The sequence below is a fragment of the Ambystoma mexicanum genome, chromosome 4p (genome assembly GCF_040938575.1).
Source record: "Ambystoma mexicanum isolate Mex_15411 chromosome 4p, UKY_AmexF1_1, whole genome shotgun sequence".
In the NCBI taxonomy this organism is placed as follows: Eukaryota; Metazoa; Chordata; class Amphibia; order Caudata; family Ambystomatidae; genus Ambystoma; species Ambystoma mexicanum.
Genome location: NC_090927.1, coordinates 1,147,136,179 through 1,147,156,211, shown reverse-complemented (window position 1 = coordinate 1,147,156,211; position 20,033 = coordinate 1,147,136,179).

Below are 20,033 nucleotides of genomic sequence, written 5' to 3'. Positions count from 1 at the left end.
CGTGTCCATAGCCGGATTTCTTTGTTCCATTCTTGTCTATTCAATACATGGTCAGTCTCAAACTTGTGCATGAAACTGTTGGCGTATGAGGGTGCCATGGTGGCACCCATAGATGTCCCTGAGGTTTGTAAATAATACTGGTTGCCATACTGAAAGTAGGAGTTTTCTGCAATGAATTGTAAAAGAGCCAATATAAATTCCTTCTGGGCACGTATTTCAGATGTTTCAAGCAAAAGCCACTCCACAGCTTCTATCCCCAAATCATGTGGTATGGAAGTGTATAAACTTTTCATGTCAATAGTAAACATCAGATCCTCATTTAGAGGTGTCAAGGAGTTTAGTTTTTGAAGGAAATGGGTGGTATCCCGAGTATAGGTTGATGTTTTCTGGATAAGAGGCTGCAGGAAGAAATCAATGTAAATACCTAAAGGTTGATTGATGCTCTCAATTCCTGCGACAATCGGTCTGCCAGGTGGTTTGGTACTGTCCTTATGAATCTTTGGCAACGTATAGAAATTAGGGATCCTAGGGTGACTTTTGTAGAGGAACCTCTGTGTATGCTCATTTATCCATTCTAATTCGAGTGCTTTAGCCAGAAGACTTTCCAAGTTTTGCTTGATAGAAAGAGTCGGGTCGTGATCTAGAGTGGCATATGTGGTGTGATCTTCGAGTTGTCTGGTACACTCAGCATCATAGTCTGTCGTGTTTTGGGTGACTAGGGGTCCCCCTTTGTCAGCTGGACGGATGGTGATGTTTTTGTCACTGAACAGATCCCTGATTAATCTCATCTCGTGTGGTTCGAGATTCCTATTTGAGGGGCTTTATAACTGATGCGTTCAAGGTCACGAGTTACCAGTTTCTGAAAGATGTCAATGGATGGTACTGTGATTGATGGAACAAATCCACTTTCAGTTCTGAATTCCTGATAGTCTGGACTCTTGGCTGGACTGTCTTGTGTTTCCAATTCTTCAAAGAAGACTTTAAGTTTGAGCTTGCAAATAAATTTGTACAGTTCAATCTTAGTGTCGAACAATGTGGTTCCGTAAATTGGTACGAAACTGAGACCTTTCTGAAGAGTCTCTGTCTCAGACTTGTTTAATCTCCTTTCGGATATGTTAATAACTAGATTTTCTTCTGCTGCAGTGTGGTCTGGGGTTTGTTTTTTATGTTTACTCCTCCCCCTGCGGGTTCTTTTCGGCGAGCGCCTAAAAAAGATGAGGCAGAGGGTGCTTGTGCTGAGGGGCTTGTATAAAGGTAAGGATTAAAGTTATTGCTCTTGTTCTAACCTTTTCTCCTTCTTTCTCCCTTTTTCTAGGAGCTCCAAACTCAAGGCGGGCGTGGCAGAAGGCTCGATGCAGACTTGCAGGCATGGTGAGCGTTACTCTGCTGGATGCAGAATAACGCGAAGCATGTGCTGCTCTTCGGGCGTGGTTTAAATAGCCTCCAAAGTAGTCCCAGGTAAGTATTCCTCCCCAGCCCCGCCCGAGTAAAAAATAGTCCCTAAGTAAAGTAGTCCCTTCCAAGCCTCTTTTGGCTTGGAGCTCTTGCAGCATGGTCTGCATCAGGTAAGTTTGCAGCATGGTCTGCATCAGGTAAGTTTTAATCTATGAGCCTGGCGCCTATGGTGCCAGGACTGACTCTCCATATGAGCCTGGCGCCATAGGTGCCAGGACTGGACCCAAATAGCCCCTAGCAGGATAACTTGATGCCTGCTTCCGGGGTTGCTGGACGTGGTCTGGGTCCCCGGGGGGGGGCATCATGACAGCACTCCCCCCCTAAGGCCCCTCCTAAAGTCGTTCTTCCCTGTGGTTTCGGTTTGTCTGGGAAATTTCGGTGGAATTTTTTCACCAATCGGGGTGCATGAACATGGTCACTAGGTTCCCACGACCTTTCCTGTGGTCCGTAGCCTTTCCAGTCGATTAAATAAAAGAGTTTTGACTTTATCAGCTTGGAGTCCACGATGTTCTTAACTTCAAATTCGGGTTCTCCATCTACACGGATATGGTCCGGTCGCTTGGTTAGTCTTGTCCCTGGTTGCACTGGCTTCAAAAGTGACACATGAAAGACGGGGTGAATTCGCATATTAGCAGGTAAGTCCAACTTGACAGCCACCGGGTTGATAATGGCCTTAATAGAGTAAGGTCCCAAATATCTGGGGTTAAAGGTCTGTGTTCCCTTTAGCGGTATATGTTTTGTGGCTAACCATACTTGGTCACCTATCTGGTATTGTGAAGTATCACTTCTATGCCGATCAGCATCTTTCTTGTATTTTTCTTTCGCCTGTTTTAAATGTGTAGTTGCTTCCTTAAAGGCTTGTGTAATCGTAGCGTGCAGATAGTCCACTGCGGGCATTTCTAAGTCTTGGGGTGAGTCAAGGTCTGAGGTTCGAGGATGGTGCCCATATAAGGTATAAAAGGGGCTTTGTCCAGTTCCAGAGTGTACTGAATTATTCGGTGATCCAAAGAATGTCTTTCCAATTACTCTCAGTCTGATGTAACAAACAACGCAGGTATTGTTCGAGTGTCTGGTTGGTCCTCTCCATTTCACCATCAGTCTGGGGGTGGTGACTGGTCGATAACCTCACATCGATTTGCGCCAATTGACAGCATTTTTCCAAAAATGTGAAATGAATTGACTGCCCCGGTCAGAGACCAATATGGACGGAAATCCGTGTATGCGAACAATGTTTTCGAGGAACTCCTTGGCCAGGATTGAAGCTGAAGGTAATCCCTTTAAAGGAATAAAGTGGCCCATCTTGGAAAAAAGATCCACAATAACTAGAATGCTGTTAAATCCATTGCATGGGGGTAGATCAGTAATAAAGTCTAACGATGAGGTGTGCCATGGTGTAGGCGGAATGTCTAAAGGTTGTAAGAGTCGAGCTGGTTTTTTCTTTTGACTTTTGTTTTGGGCGCAAATGCCACAAGACATCACAAATGATTTAATATCCTTTCGTCAGGTGGGCCACCAGAATTGTCTTTTAATTTTAGCTTAAGTTTTTGCAATACCTGGGTGCCCCTCCATTAGGGTATCATGATAACGGGAAATGACTAGCTCTTATAGTTCCTTGTGTGGCAGAAATAGCCGCCCTTGGTAATAAGGCAGATCATTGGTGACAGAGTAGTCTGGGCCTTTTTTTACCCAGTCCTGCAGGGCTGTAGGATCAAAGAGTTGCTGGATCTTTACCTGAATGTCCTCTAGTGTCTGTAGAGTAGTCATGCCAAGAATTCTTTGTTCGGAAATCATAGGTACTGGTTCTGGGTTCACTTCTGCCTCTCCCATCCCTATTCGGGATAAGGCGTCTGCTTTACCATTCTTACAGCCTGGTCGATAGGTTATTACGAAATCAAACTCGGCAAAGAACAATGCCCATCGGAGTTGACGTGACGATTGGGCCTTGGCTGTCTTTAAATACTGTAAGTTCCGGTGATCGGTGATCACAGTAATGGTATGCCTGGCACCAAGAAGATAGTGCCGCCAAGCCTTGAAGGCGGATTTAATGGCTAATAACTCCTTGTCGGTAACCGCATAGTTTAACTCGGGTGCCGAGAACTTTCTGGACCAAAATGCTACTGGATGAAGCTGGCCAGTTTCATGGTCCTTTTGAGACAGGACAGCTCCCATGGCTAGACTGGATGCATCGGTTTCCACTATATATGGAAGTTCAGGGCACGGGTGCTTTAATACAGGTGCAGACGTGAATTTCGCTTTCAGCTCTTGGAAGGCATTTTCAGCTTCTTCAGTCCACATAAAGTGTTTATTAAAGAGTGCTGTGATGGGATGTAGAATATGTGAAAAATCTGGGATGAATCTACGGTAGAAATTGGCAAAACCGAGCATGCTTTGTACTCCTTTAACTGAACTTGGTGATGGCCACTTAAGGATTACATCCACCTATCGTGAGTCCATTCGGACTCCCTTTGGGGTCAGGATAAACTCAAGGAATTCAACTTCTGTGGCATGAAAAACACATTTTTCCAGTTGTGCATATAGTTTGTGCTGGCGCAATTTCTCAAGGACTGCTCGGACGTGCTTCACATGGTCAGATACTGACGAGGAGTATACTAGAATATCATCGATATATACGACAACCCAAACGTCAATGAGTTCACGAAGGACATTGTTCATGAAGTATTGGAAGGCTGCTGGTGCATTGCACAACCCGAAAGGCATCACCTGGTATTCGAATAACCCATACTTAGTGTGGAAAGCAGTCTTCCATTCGTCGCCTTCTTTTACACGTACCAGATGGTATGCCCCCCGGAGATCTAATTTAGTGTATATACAAACGCCCTTCACTTGGTCTAGTAGTTCAGGGATCAGAGGCAATGGGTATCAGTTCTTAACAGTTATCTGGTTCAATGCGCGGTAGTCTATGCACGTTCTGAGGTCACCTTCCTTTTTGGGCACGAAGAACAAAGCTGAAGATGCAGGGGACTTGGATGGGCAAATAAAGCCATTGGCAAGGTACTGGTCTAAGTATTGTCGTAGGTGAAGGTTCTCAGGTTCCGTAAGGGCATAGATCCTGCTACAATGGGGTTGTGCACCGGGTATGAGATCGATTTGACAATAGTACGCTCTGTGAGGAGGTAAGGTGTTTGCCTGTTCTTTTTGGAAGACATCCTGTAATTCTTGGTATTCTGGAGGTAGTTGCAAGACTGCTGTGGTTACTGTGGCCAGGCCTGCGTTCTGACTTTTCTTTGGGTAACAGGTTCGTGCACAATCCGGGAAGGTTATTCTCTTCTCTCGCCAATCAATACAAGGATTATGTGTTTCCAACCAAGGTATCCCCAGTATTATTTGGAACTGTGGGGCTTTGATTAGATCAAAAACAATAGTCTCTTGATGCCCATCCTGACCCAATAGTGTCATCTCTGCGGTGGAATGAGTTACAGGCCCAGAGGCAATTTCAGTTCCATCGACTGTGGTGATGACATCTGAGTTGGTTTTTCGGCAGAGAGGTAGATTCCTGGAAGCCAATTCATAGTCCACATAGTTTCCTATGGCCCCGCTATCAATGCATGCCCTTACTGCGTGCATACGGGATGGCTGCCCTGGATCTACGAGGACCATTGGTATGATGAAATGCGAGGTCTGAGTATCCTTCTTCAAGCTCGGCAAGCGGACCTCTATGCTTGTCGGGCATGGTCGTTTCCCGAGTCTGACTCCATATGGCTTTTATCAGCAGCTCCTACCACCTTCTTGGGTGGTTTTACAGGGCAATCCCGTAGAAAATACCCAGAAGTTCCACAATATAGACACAATTGCATTTGCCGCCTCTATTCTCTTTCCTTCTGGGTTAAGGATCCTTTAACCCCTCCGATTTGCATGGGTTCTGAAGCATCTGCTCCTTTGGGGTTAGCGTGGGTTTTGACCAACACCCGATTCTCAAACTTGGCTCGATCAGCCTTTCTGTTCTGAAGTCTGTGATCTAACTGGACCACTAAGTCTATATATTCAGCGCTGTCATGAGGTGGGTTCACGACTTGTGCCAAGACATCCTTGAGTTCTCCTCGAAGCCCTCGATGAAATAACGTGATTCGTTTTACCTCTGGCCATCCAGTTTCCACTATCAACCTATTAAAGGTTGCGATGTAGGATAGAAGGTCCTGGTTACCCTGTCGTAGGGACAAACGTTTGTTATCCAGGGCCTGTCCTTGGGAGTGCCGGGCAAATAGACTTTCCATGCTCGTTTGAAAGCCCTGAAAATCCCGAAGAATTGGGTCATCCTGAGTAACTAGTGGAATTGAACAAATTGTGAAGGTCAACCGTTCTAAATGGAAGACATAACAAATGCACTCTTTTGTGCTGAATTACAACAGCCAAACCATATCAATGAACTTAACGTGTACAGAAGTTATTTTTATAAAAAACACAGTAATATGTGTATATTTATTTTTTCATGAAAAAAGTTTTATACAATCATTTTAAATTCACTCACTTAACCTTCAGTTCAACTTAAACATTCTGTATATATAACCTTATATTGTCATATACATGGTTCTTCGTAATAACACATTCAACATAATTTTCAACACAATTTTTTCAGCAACAAAACTTCACTTAAATACAATCAAATATTCCAAAATATCCAGATATCCTTTGTCTGTTGTTCCAATTCAAATGCCCAATTTCGGGCTTCTAGGGTTTTAACCTAGGACTTCCACTACGCGTTTCGGGCGATTTGTTCGCCCTTCTTCAGGTGGGGATATCAGTGTTTTCCTGTCTTTGTTCTACAAAATCAATATGTGAAAGTAACTCCATTAGTTTCTCTTTCTATCTTAAATCATTTTGCACATTATTTAGACTCTATGCACTTTACTAACCTTGGTCCAGGTAAACCAATGAGCGGCAACACCTTGCACATTATATAAGATGGCAACGTATCTCTTCATATATCTTTATATACTCTTTCAGGAGTTCAAAACTGTAAGAGATAAAATGAGAAGCCCTGATTCAATCATGTGTTCTAAAAGTACCGGCACTCACACTACTTGTTTTTGATTTATAAATGTGGTCAGGTCAAGAGTGGGACCAGTCGCTAAAATCAGCGCTGGGCCCCACTCTGTGATCAATAATTTAGAAAAGTAAGACTTCACTTCTATTGTAACACTCACCCATCGGTCAGGGCACGGTCAACTCTGTACCGGCCATTTGATGCTTGTGTCAAATATCCAATGGTTGTGCACTGTCATCTGTGTAGTTAAATCCCAAAGGATTCTGCCTTCTGTGCTTGTTGAGTTCGGGGCTGGAAACCGCCTGTTGCTCAAAGAGGATGCGCCGCGTCCTGCTGCGGATGTACGTTAAGAACAGAGACTCCCTCGCGGTACACCGTCTCTACAAGATTTCAATCACGTTGCCGTTTCTAAAAAGTGTACGCGTGTTGCTTAAATTACACTAAACGGTCATGGTTCTAGTCACAAACTCATGTGTACTCGTTTATAACCTTAGCCGCTATCCGATTCCTTCACAACGCTCCCGATCATGACCGCACTTCTGTGTTCCTGGTCCTACATCACAGGGTTGCTAAGCAACCATTCTACACTAGTCTGTCTCCTATATTGCCTGTTCACATTCAAGGCACGTCTTTGTGATCGCCATGTTGGATGAGTGTGTTAACTAAAAGTTAATGATGTAGTCAGTCATATTCATATTCTCTTCTACAATCAATGGATACTTATTACAGGCTTAACACAGAAATATTCATTGCGATAATTTTAGAAGTGCTTTGAAATCGATACAACTAACGTATTTCACATTCTGAAATATTACTGTAAATGCATAATATACGTTCGTACATCTTGTATAAAAAACTTGTTCTAGATTTTTCACCAGCATTGTCCTTTAGGTTCCCCCCTATATGATTTGAATAGCAGATCACGTAGTGCATTACATTCGTATATGTTATTATGTTCATTCATTCGTTAACCATACAATCTACATGAATTCAAGTACTGTCTACATTGGGTGAGTGACTCATAGTCCATATTTTCTCAATATTTGTTTCATCCACATTATCCAGCCTTTCAAACGTTTAGTAGTTCATGATAGTTTTTTGTTAAATGAAGTTCCTCATATATCTCAGTTTATTCCAATTCAATGTGGTTTTGAGTCTCACCTCAGAATTTATATGCTGGTCACTGAGGTTTTAAATGGATAGATCTACCTAATCTTAAACTCACAGAAAACAATTTAGATCCCATTCCAAATTCATACCCCTCGGGTACATGCTGTCAAGTTTTTCTATCCAGAAGATCTCTCTTTGTTGTAGCATTTTATTCAAATTACCTCCTCTCCTAGGTAATGTCACATGTTCCAGTATCACAAATTTAATTTGTGCAATTGTGTGTTTTTCTTTCACAAAATGTTGGGCCACTGGAGATTTCTCTGATTTCTGTCTAATATTGGATTTGTGCTCACAGCATCGTGTTTTTGCTTTATGTCCTGTAAGTCCCACGTAGTAAAGTCCGCATGGGCATTTAATTCCATAAATTACATTGCTAGTGTCCAAGTAGATGTGTGTTGTAATTGAATTCTGTTTCCATTGTGAGGATGACTTATCACATTTCCTTTGATTAAATTATTGCAACAATTGCAATTGTTACATGGAATTGTTCCTTTATATGTTGTTTCCTTTTTCTTTTTATATCCAATGTCTGATTTCATTAGATGGTCTCGTATAGATGGACTTTTGGCATACGCAAATAACGGTGGTTTAGGAAATAGGGCTGCTAGAGTAGGATCAAGTTCTAGTAATGTCCAATTTTTTTTTATTATTCTTCTGATCAAGTTGCTCTGTTGCGAATAGGTGGTCACGTAGACCAGTTCGGTAGCAGTGTTCTTTGTTCTCGGTATCATTGCTTCTGTCCTTGACATTCCTTTCGCTTTAGTTGAATGTTTAGATACTGTATCTGAACTGTACCCTTTTTCCAAAAATGTTTTTGTGAGATCTCTTGCTTTGATGTCATATTCTTCTTCTTTTGATATAATTCTTCTATATCTCATAAACTGGCTTACAGGAATGCTTTCTATTGTTTTCTTGGGGTGAAAACTTGACGCCAGTAATAAACTGTTTCTGTCCGTGATTTTTGTAAAGATTGTTGTCTCAAGTTTGTTGTCATTCAAATAAACCTTTACATCCAGAAATTCTATAGATGTTTTGCTGAATTTGTGTGTCAATTTGATTCTCGGTGTAATCGTGTTCATGAATGTAAAGAATTCATTTAGCTCATCCACTGTTCCATTCCAAATTCCAAACAGGTCATCTATGAATCACACTAAGCATTTCAATTTATTCTTCCATCTTGGGTTCTCTAGTACATATGTTTCTTCCAAATATGTCATGTAGGTGTTGGCATAACTGGGGGCCATAGCCGCTCCCATGGATGTTCCTGAGATCTGGATGAAATATCGATCCTCAAACATAAAGTAATTATTATTCAATATGATTGTGAGTAATTTCAATATGAATAAACGGTCACTCATGACAACTTCTCTTGTATTTAATAGAAGCCATTCCATGGCTTCGAGTCCTCCCTGATGATTGATGTTGGTATAGAGGCTCGTCACATCCATTGTGAACATGATGTCTGTGTCTTCTTCAAATTTAATGGATTTCAGTGTTGTTTGAAAATGATTTGTGTCCTTGATATATGTGGTTGTTTTTTGTGTCAGGGGTTGGATTAGTTTGTCAACATATTGTGCCAATGGCTCTAGTAAGCTGTTCTTAGCTGCAATAATTGGTCGTCCCGGTGGGTTTTCGAGGTTCTTATGAATTTTAGGCAGTATGTATATGACAGGCATGATTGGGTGCGTCTTCATTAGGAACATCTTGGTTTTGTTCGTGATAATCTCATCTATCTCTGCTTCTTCCAGTGTTTTCTTTATTATCTCCCGTATTTTGTCAGTTGGGTCATGAAATATCCTGATCATTTAGTTGTCGTTCCACCTCTGCTTTATATTTGTTAATGTCCATGATCACTAAAGCCCCACCTTTGTCCACACGTTTCAGGATAATATCGGGATTTTGCCACAATCTGGTAAGTACTTGTTTTTCTCTGTTCGTTAGATTGGAGTTCCTTTTATCTTTGAATCTTACTGTCTGCAAGTCTTTTAGTACAACTTTCTGAAATGCCTCCATCACTGGATTTTGTATTTGAGGGTTGAAAGTGCTTTTTGATTTCATCTCCAAATTTTCGTTATTTGGAGTTCTCTCTTGCATCTCAATTGAGTCAAAGAAGATTTTTAATTTCATCTTCCGGGTCAGCTTGAAGAAATCTATCTTTTCTTTGAGTAACGTGGTGTTATATGATGGCACAAATGAAATTCCTTTCTGTAGTGTCTTTTTCTCAAAGTTTGTAAGCCGATAGTTGGATGTGTTTATAACTAAGTTTTCTTCTGTTGTAGGTTGGCTTTTCTCGATGGATTTTTTCTTTTTACCTCTTCGGCACGGATTCGATCTAAAAATGAATACACGGGTATTGAGTTTTCAACCGTTTGTTTCGAAGTTGTAGGTACTTGACTATTTCCCCGAGTTTCTTCGTTCTCTGTTTGTGCTTTCCTCCCAGCGGTTTCGGGATGTTCCGTCTCACCACTGGATGCGTCAGACGATTGAGTGTTTGGATTCGGATCTCTTCTCTTTCTATTGTTCCAACCAGGTCTTGTCCCTCTGGTGTTGTCTTTTTGTTGATAATATTCTTTCCACGTGTACACTATATCCAATTTGTAATCTAGGGTATCCCTCCTGAATTTTCTGATTTTTTTGGATTCAATTTCCTTTCTGTAATTATCCAATTTGTTGTTGATTTCCTCTAATAATGCAGACAGTTCGTCCTTTGTCATCAATGATGCTAAAGACTTCTTGGTTTGTTCTAAGTCTAGTTCAATCGTTGTTAAGGATTTGGATAATTCCTCTATCGTCAGAAGGATCAGATCCAGGGAACACTTGTTGAGTATGAGTCTCCAACGCTTTACAAACTCTGGGCTTTCTTTACATAAGGTAGGTTCCAAATCTATCCTTAAGCCCCTCGGAATTCTTTGTGCTTTGAAGTATTGTGCCAATGTTGTTGCGTGTAGTCTTTGACTTATCTCTCTCCGTATTAATCGCTCCAACTGGTTTACTAGTTCTTCAGGTTTTGAGTCAGTGCTGAAGTCCTGTTCTGTGTCTTTAATCAATTTTAAGATTTTAATTGCCTCCTCTTGGGAAAATGCTAATGTTTCCGCTCTGTTTTTAGTTAGTGACTCAATTTTAGAGAATGACATATTATTAAATCAATAGGTGCAACCTCCCGATTGGTGTAGCAACAATGGGTATTCTCTAGTGGAATTGACCAATCAGCTGCACTGCCGCTGAGATATGACAATACAAAGGCTACCTTGGCTTGATCATTTGGGAAGGCTCCAGGTCTGCATAAAAAGTGCAAGCGGCATTGGTTCATAAACATGGCGAACCTTTTGGGATCTCTGGCAAAGCGTTCGGGTGGAGCTAAAGGAATATTTCCTGGTAGGTTTATTTGCACAGGGTTACTCGATGACACAGGAGCTGGAATTCCCCAGGTAGCGCTGCTTGTCCAGCCTGGCTTTGCAATAGTTGCCTAGCAAGGTCATCAGTTCGCTCGTTTGACAAAATCAGTTCTCTCCTAAGAGCATTGGTTTCTGGACGGGCTGAATGCACTTCAGCCCTCAGTTCCCCTAGTAATTGGGCCAATTGGTCAGTCTCTGAGGGAACTATAACGCCCGGGTGGGAATTTGTGGGTAGGCTTCGCGTTCTGTTACGCTCACCTGGCTCCCACAAAGGCGTTGATCGGAACGGGACAGCTGCGGTCTCCACCAATGTGACGCGTAGGGCCGAGATGACTGACTGGACTGGCCCACCTAGCTTTGTTTGCTTGGCCCGTAGGAATATTCTTCTGCAAATGGAGAAAGGGAATTAACCACTCGTGGAGTTGAGCGTAAATCCCCCACCCCTGCTGTTCTCCCCACAGATCGCCTTGGATGTCTCCTCTTATAGTCTCACCTGATGATTTGAAAAGATGAGCTCTCCATCCTGTATTGAGCGCAGGGGCGCATTGATAACCAGTTGCTTCACTGACTCGAAGGAATTGGTGAGTTCCAGAACAATATTGACTCCGAGATTCCCGGCAAGACGCCATAAGTATAAAGTTCGTAAGAGTTCAAATGCCTGACTTTCACTCTTGTCCGATTCCTTGCAGGTTGCAGCTTGACCCTAATGAAGAGTTCCTTGTGGCAACCGGTAGTATTCTGATAAGGATTTGTATTTTCCAACACAGTTCGATAAAATAAAGTCAATATGTAACCTGTTGCTTTCTCCCTTATTCAGGCGCTGAGAGAAAGTATGAAGTATTGGGGAATAATACCTCCGGCGGTAAAATCAGGTAAGTCTATTGTGGTGAGGAGGGTTCCCCTTGTTAGTCCCTTTGTTTCACCTTGCTGTCCTTATGTTTCCCCTTAGGGGCCGGGGTTCGGCAAAGATGCAGTGGAAGCTGCGTCGACCCGTGAAGAGGAATAGTACCCCCGGTGGTAAAATCAGGTAAGTCTATGGGGGGGTAACTAATATTCCTCTGTGTATTCCCTTAGCTCACCTTGCTGTTTTTGTCTTCTCCTTAGGTGCCGGAGTGCGGCGGGAACATGCAGGAGGATGCAATGGAATGTGAAGATGCTGCGAAGGCCGGTGAGTTCAGAGCGGCGCTGCAGCAGGCGAGGCGACGCGCATTTAATAACTTCTTTCTTCCAGCTCGAAGGCGCGATGGATCGGGAATTCAGGTAAGGATTAAAGGTATTGCTCTTGTTCTAACCTTTTCTCCTTCTTTCTCCCTTTTTCTAGGAGCTCCAAACTCGAGGGGGGCGTGGCAGAAGGCTGGATGCAGACTTGCAGGCACGGTGAGCGTTACGCTGCTGGATACAGAATAACGCGAAGCGTGTGCTGCTCTTCGGGCGTGGTTTAAATAGCCTCCAAAGTAGTCCCAGGTAAGTATTCCTCCCCAGCCCCGCCCGAGTAAAAAAATAGTCCCTAAGAAAAGTAGTCCCTTCCAAGCCTCTTTTGGCTTGGAGCTCTTGCAGCATGGTCTGCATCAGGTAAGTTTGCAGCATGGTCTGCATCAGGTAAGTTTTAATCTATGAGCCTGGCGCCTATGGCGCCAGCACTGACTCTCCGTATGAGCCTGGCGCCATAGGCGCCAGGACTGGACCCAAATAGCCTCTAGCAGGGGTTGTTGGGCTTGCTTAGGATAACTTGATGCCTGCTTCCGGGGTTGCTGGACGTGGTCTGGGTCCCCGGGGTAGGCATCATGACAAGTAGCACCACAAATGTCTTTTGTGTTACAACAGTTTGTGAGGATGATCAAGGTTAGTAGTTTCCTTTCCACCAAACCTTTTACCACAAAAAAAATCTTCAAAGCCACTGTTTCTTCCCTGTCCACTCACCTGCCAGGGCTAACTACAACTTGTCCCTTTTCTGGTGTACTCGCCTGCAAGGAAGTACAACTTGTACAGCTATAAATGTGATCTTCTATCTATTGGAAATATTTCTTCCATTGTTTTTCACACCAATATGCCATGTGAGGAGGTTTGCACAAGGTTTTCCTGTTTCTGCCATCTCTTGACTGTTGGCAATATGGGTTACAGGTTTCCCCAAATTGGTGTGTCAGGAAAGGAAAATTGCACCCATGCTGGCCTTGTAGAGGAGCAGCTGAATTCCTCTGTACGAAGTCCCACCCCCATTTTGCCTATATGTTTGAAGCCGGAAATTACACGACACCAGTGATTGTGCCAATTTCACACAGTCTTTGAGAAAAGGCATCCATTGACAAGACCCTATATGATGTACCCTCGCAGAGATGACAGTCGAAGATGGAATATGAAGATGAGATGAGGAATATGAAGATGAGAGAAAGAGAAAGAGAGGCTGGTGACTTCACAAGAAATGAGTGTGATGCACTGAGAAGAGTGGTCGAAGAAGAAGATGCATAGGCCTTATAGAATCTGACGACAAAGTAAAGAATCGAGTAAACTTTCATATGCGCAATGAAGATTGCACTTGTGAAGAGAACTGCAGAAAATGCAAGCCATTTTATAACTGATGCTGCAGGTGTTGCCGCCATTATATAGAATCTGGATATCGGTCTCACACATTTAGTAAGCTCAGACCCGTGAAGTAAGAAGGATCGGAAGATTGTGTCACAGTAAGAAAGCAGCTGAAGATCGAGGAAAGGCCTGGAATAGCTGTCTGGCCTGGTGTCAAAGGATGGAGCGGCCAAGAACCGGTTATCTATCCTTGAAGAACAGTGAACGTGAGAAGCTGAATCAGCCCTTGTTAAGGTGCAAGAAAGAACTCCATGAGTGTCAAGTTTATTAATTCCAGACAATTAAATGATGCAAAACAGGTCGAAATACGGTCTTCTGTCACGTGAGTCAAGGATAGAAATAGGAGTTGGGCGTACAGACTAGAACTATAATAAGTGTGTGCCTATACTCCTTTTTATTCTCAGGAGCAGCGGTACTTTGCAAGGACAAGTTCAAAGACAATCTGAATGGAGACGGCATGAGCGATGAGAGATGTTGGGCTAAGTGGGTGGGGAGACACGGTGAAGTCCACCAGCTGGTACCTCGGGTACCCGCTTACGTGCTGCTAGTGAGCCAAATGTACCAAAAGGGTACAAGCCTGCCAACCAATAGTAGATGGTCATATAAAGAAGGCCCTTATAGTTTGATAGCCAATGGTGTACAGTGTATCTAGTAACTGATGAAGATGACTTGCACGAGGGGTGGGCATAAGTTGTCCATCGGACTGTAGAGACCTAATCACAAACCGTCCCTATATAGCAAGTATTCTTAGATGTTCCCCTTAAGCCAATCACAATCCCCCGTAGGTTTTTCTTAGTTTGCCATGTAGTATGAAGTCATGTATGACAAATATTTGCTACAAAAAATGTATTTTTTATGCAAAATGACCGAGAGCTCGAGCAAATGTCTTTTGATGTCCGTTGTAACTCCCTGTTTTAGACAATTGAAAATAAAGCAGTCAGAGGAGACATTTTGATAACATCCTGTGTCAGTCTTATTATTTGGTGTAAAAGTTATTTTGCATCTCCATCCTTGGATGACGTGTTACTGATTTAAAGGGCCTGCCATGGGTTCACATGGTAGCATTCTCGAACCCATCGACCTGTTGACCCAAGAGCTTCGGACGATTGGACATCCTCTGCCATCTAGCCGGAAGATCGCAGGGTTTCCTGTGGAGAGTGGGCAAATAGAAAACTTGCAAGTAGAATAGAGACAGTGGGCAGAGTCCCTCTTTGACGAAATCCCTACCTGGTTTCCACAGGCACTTTGCAGACCGAAGGCGATTGGTGAGTAGACTAAGGGGAATGGCAAACTGAGGGGATGGGGTTGTGATCATTTAAAAAGTAACCAGAAGTAACTGGAAGTAACGGGAGATTTATTTTGTGTGAAGATAGAGATAAAAGGCCTGAGAGTCCTAATGTAAGGGGTTTTAGAAGAGGTTATCTCACACTCTGATCTGAGTAATCTAGACTATGTGCAGCACAGGTCCGCATCAAGTGACAATCCAAACTCTGTAAATCAGGGTATTAATAGGGGCAGAGAGTAAGCGTGATCACTAAAGTTTTTATGTAAAGAGTCAACTTGTCTGTCTGTTTATGTATTTGGGCTGAATTAAGGCATCGAGGAGCGACACAAACTATTGTGTGAGAATCGAAACAAAGTTAAGAAGTTATACTAGGGAAGTGGTCGGCTCTGATCCAGAGGTAGACAGAGGAAATTGGAGAGATAAAGGTTTTGAGCAGCGATTGTTGGAGCGTGCTCATATTTTTTCTTTTCATAAAGGTATTTTGTAAACACTGGTAAGTATTGACAGTCAATTGAGACTCGTCACAATGGGAGACATCACTCCTCTGATGCATTCATGTAAGACTTTGCCAAAGCACATGCCCAAGCTCAAACATCATAGTGCGGGATGGGTGAAAGGCATGGCAGATAAGATGTTCATGCCATGGCCAAAAGGGGGATCACTATCAAAAGCAGTATTGCAACACATGACCACATACTTGCACGCTGAGTACACGGAAAATAAATTAGAGAAAAGGTTAGCTATTTTAGAGCTCTGGAAGATGCACCAGGAAGAGAGGGCTGATCCCCCACCTGAGGAGTGGATGCTTAATCAGTGTAAGGAGGAAGGTGTTGAGCCCTCAGCTCCCCTTACCTTGCCGGAAGTAAACAGTGATAGTATGGAAGAAATGGGATTATATCCTTTAAAGGAACTGAAAGCAGCAACAGTGTACAGTAATCCGATATACGAACCGCCCGCTTATTGCAGTGATGACAGTCCAGAGGAGAGTAAGAGGATCTCTTTAAGATCTTGCAGGACAAAGAGGGGAAAAGCGAGCAATCGAATGTATCGACAGAAATAGAAAGAGAGATTAAGAGATTGAAAGGAGACAAGGATAACGCTGACGAGGTAGCGCGCGTACAGAATGTATGGATGGGAGGACAGATATTGCTCAAGCTAGATGGGGAAAGGATTGAGGAAGTAAGGCAAAGAGAAGATCGGGACAAACAGGATAGAAAAGACAGGAACGAGAAAGGACATTAAAGGAAGATGAGCATACAAGAAAGAGCAGACAGTGGTGAGAATAGTTGTATCAGGAGGAGCAACAAAAGAAAGAAGAAAGGGCAGAGGAACAAAGGAAGCATGACAACAGGCAGAGAGCAATATAAGAACGGGATAGGCAAGAAAGGAAAAGAGAAGAGGAGGAAGCGCCAAAATTAAAGGGCAAAATAATGCAAAGACGAAAAAGAAAGGAGAGCAGGGCAAGGAGATAAAAAATAAGACAGGAAGAGGAGAGAGTTGGATGGGAGGCGAGAAAGCGAAGAGAATTAGATGAAGAATTAGAATGAAAGAGAAGACAGTGGGAGCGCAATATTAACCTCATTCAAAAGGAGCTAATGGCGCCAAGTCCAGCAATACAATGGGGCAGTATAGAGGAGTTGCTCCTGTTACCGGGAGGAATGTCAGGGCCATCTAGAGTAGCCTTAGAAGAGAATTCTGATATAGGAAACATCAGAGACAGGCTTGATAAAACCTATCAAGAATTAAGGGAAGGTAGTAAATTAGGAAGCTGAGGGAAAGGAGATCACATGCTGGTCTTCCAATCACAAAGTGAAGAGGAAAATCCGTTCAGCTTCGAGCACAGAGCCTTATCCCTAAGCAGACTGACCTTAGATAAGGGTAAAGGGGACGAGAATCTCACTAGTTGGGGACTAGATATGTCAGATGAAGAAAGAGAATCCTTCTGTGGGGAGGAGGTGCATGTGCCCCCGAGGGAAGCCTGCAGACGGACAAGGAAGTAAGATAGTCCGATCTAGAGCAACCGAAGGATAGAATGCCAGATCCCATAGCATATCCAGAGTGTCCCAAAGGACGATCATACAGTGAGAAAGGAGAATCACTGCCATATGTGAGCAGGGTAAGATCGTTGCCAGGGAGGAGGTGGTTAGGAACCATTGTCCCTACTTTGGATAGGCAGACAATGGGAGTAGATTGCGGGTTAGGGTTTACACAGTTTCCCTTATTGGAAAAAGGGGGAGCAAGACCACAGTATATTTCATGGCCGCAGATGGACAAGGATAATTTAAGATGCAAGCTCCCAAGATTGACATCGGGTGCAGAAAAATGGATTTATGAATTGGAATAAATGACAGGAGGAAATACGCTAGCCATAGGGGACTTTAAGGGTCTCTTAGCAGCTATTCTTGGGGAAAGAGGCGATGACAAATGGAAGAGAGCTGGCTATTTAAGTGTGACAGCACATAACACATCGCACAATGGAGCGCCATTTAATAATTGCAGGGCAGATGTCTGGAGGGCTTTCAGGGTACAGTATCCTGACACGTCCGACATGGGTGCAATCATTACACGTAAAATGAAAGAAGATGACGATCCCCTTGCTTACAATCAGGAAATTCAAGAGCGCTGGACTCTTGAAATGAGGGAACCGTGGGAAAAAAAGTGGCCTTATTTTACCACATTCTATGTCAAGGATTGCCGGACCAAGTACAGAGGCAAATAAAAAAGCAAAGTGGGATTGAAAGCAAAGCCATGCGCAGAAATACAGTTGACAATAGTGCATCACTGTCGGCTGTTGCATGAGAAAAACAAGAAGAGGGAAGAGGCTAGGAAACTTAAGGAAGCTAAACTAGTTCAGAAGAATTTGATAAAACATGCCAGAAGGACTAGGAATACAGCAAGAATCGGGTACATCGCAAGCAAATAATCAGCGCCTGATGGACCAAGGAGGGAATGGGTTTGTACCACGAGGTAGAGGCATGGGATACAGAGGAAGGGGTGGATTCCAAAACAATCAAGGTGGGTTTCAGAACACACAGAATGGGAATCAGAATGCGCAAGGAGTGTTCAACCAAGGGGGACTAGTTAGGAAGGCTCCTCCTGTATGTTGGACTTGTGGGATGACAGGGCACATTGTGCGCGCATGCAGGAGCCAAGGGTATGTACAGAACGGACAATTCTCAAGAGGGGACAGCTTATCCTTCAGCACATAGCTCACAAGCTAGGGAAGGTTTCGCTCAAGATCAGACAGTTTATCAGACACAGGCACCGCAAATGCAACAGGCACAGCAACCACAGCAATTACAGCAATCACAAATTAATCCCCTGCAAGGGCAGTCGCAGCACGCCCCTATGCAGATACAACAGAATACAAACACAGGACAGTTATTGACACCTAGAATAGGGGGGTGTCACTGTGGTGGGAGGAAATCCTTTCACAGGTACAGGAGTATGCATGTATCTACAATAGGACAGCTTACAGGGTGACTTGATGTGTTTAGTACTATCAGTGACACCAGACCTCCAAGAGGAACCAAGGGTTGATGTGACTTTAGGAGCCAAATCTTTTTCATTTTTAGTAGACACTGGGGCTACTCGTTCATGTATACGAGAGGGAAAATATCCAATGTCATGAATGCTCAAGGGTTCTCTGGAGCTACGAGTCGAGTTCCTTTTACTGATGAATTACCAATCTCTATAATTAAATGAAATGATATTTTATTTATATTGCGCTCGTACATAAGTGTTTCACAGCACGACCAGGCAAAAAGGGAGGGGAACAAGGGAGAACAAAAAAGAAAATGCCGATCTTACTGGACCCAGTGACAGTTAAGAAAGCACAAGTGCAAGGAAAAGGGGGGAAGTGCATGGAAAGCGGGGGAGTGGAAAGTGCGCAGAAAAACAGAAATAAATATTAAATAAATAATTAAATAAATAAATAAATAAAAACCTCATGGTAGTGCAGTCAGCAAGTGGCAGGGGAAAAAGTTAGTCAGATAAAGGTATATCTGATAAGTGCAGAAGTCTGGTGTCTAGACCCGAATGACAGAGGGTGACCAGGTGCACGATGCCAAGAGAAGAAACAAATCAACAGGGGATAAGGGAGGCAAAGGCAGAGGCAAGGAGGAAGGTCTTGAGATGGTTCCGGAGCCGGAGGTGGTTTTCCTAAAGTTTCAAGGTTGCCGGGAGGCTGTTCCAAAGGGGGGCACCAGCCGAAGACAGAGATCTACCCCCAGCTTGTTTCACAGCAAAAATGGCCTGTTCTTTGGGAAGGTACCCACTCTAGAGTCTGCAGCCACACTTTAGCTCACTGTGCCTTTCATAGATGGGAAATATCAATTTGGATATCAGCCTTTGTCCCACCCACATGGGCAGTCCAGCACCGAAATGCTATGGCAATTCCCTTCTGAACAAGAGTACCAACTTCAACCCCATACACGTGTTTCAGCCTTGTTGGGCATCATCAGTGAGGTGGAGCTGTGCCTCTCTGAGCTGCGGACTCTCGAGTGGGTACCTTCCCAAAGAACAAGTCATTTAGCCGTGTTTGTTCTCTCAGAGGGGCGCCTATGGTTTTACATTTAATCCTTGCATCCACTGGGAGCCAAGGACAATTCTTGCAGTCCTGTTCTGGATTAGTTGTAAAGGTCTGCCTTGCTCGTCCTGTGCTCTTGTGCTCCAACTTTTATCCCTGTGGGGAAGGGAAAGTGCTGTCAGGTGCGTGTGATTCTGGTCAATTGCCTGAATTCGCCTGACCCTTGCATAGGGAAATGTCAGGTAAACGGCTCTGGTGTTAGTACACTGTCTTCTGTGTTGTGCGAAAGTGTTCATGTGCAGAAAGGAGGGGGGCAGTGTTTTGGAATAACCTAGGTGGTAGGCTGGGGAAAAGGTGTGGAAAGAAGGGGGATACCACGTGTCACCCATCTGTGTCCCACTCCCACTCCCCAAGGACCCCTCATCCAGGTGATCCTCCCTCACTAGTCCACCCGCAGGAACTAGATCCAATAGCGATGGCAGTCTCCTGGCCACCTAGATGACAGATCCCCAGGGAATAGCCAGAGAGACACTATCAGGTTTCTGACAGTACCTGCTACCAAAAGTAAACGAGATGCTAATAACCATGGCTGAGGTGGCGTGGTACTGCACATTTAAT